The sequence below is a fragment of the Poecilia latipinna genome, unplaced genomic scaffold (genome assembly GCF_001443285.1).
Source record: "Poecilia latipinna isolate Pla-1442-1.1 unplaced genomic scaffold, P_latipinna-1.0 Scaffold5866, whole genome shotgun sequence".
NCBI classification, from domain to species: Eukaryota; Metazoa; Chordata; class Actinopteri; order Cyprinodontiformes; family Poeciliidae; genus Poecilia; species Poecilia latipinna.
The window spans coordinates 7820-8240 of record NW_015118482.1 but is presented as its reverse complement, the minus strand read 5'-3'; positions in this window follow the sequence as shown (position 1 = coordinate 8240).

Genomic DNA, 421 nt, shown 5'->3' with positions numbered 1-421 from the left:
GAAACACTGAAGTGTAACAAATATGCAAAAAAATTAAATCAGGAAGGGGGCAAACACTTCTTCACACTGCTCTAAGTGCTTCCAGTCTTTCTAACTTGTGCTCTCATAAATCTACAGGTCACACAAAGTCACAGAACCTTTCTCAAACCAGAAGGCTGGAAAAAGCTCTGCTGTGAATTTTGCTTTGAACGTATGAATCAAGCTCCGCTTCTCTGATGATATATTGTAGTAACTTAGAGTTCCTCCCTCCCAGTCAAGAAACACACCTATTTTGTTGCAAGGAGGGACTTTGATTTCTTTTTCTTTTTTTTGTGTGTTTTTATGCATGGCTTTGTATCCAGTCTTGGAGCAGAGCAGACTCCAGGACTTGTCATTGGTTCCCAGACCACTATCACTACCCTGGCCTCGACCCAGATCTTTA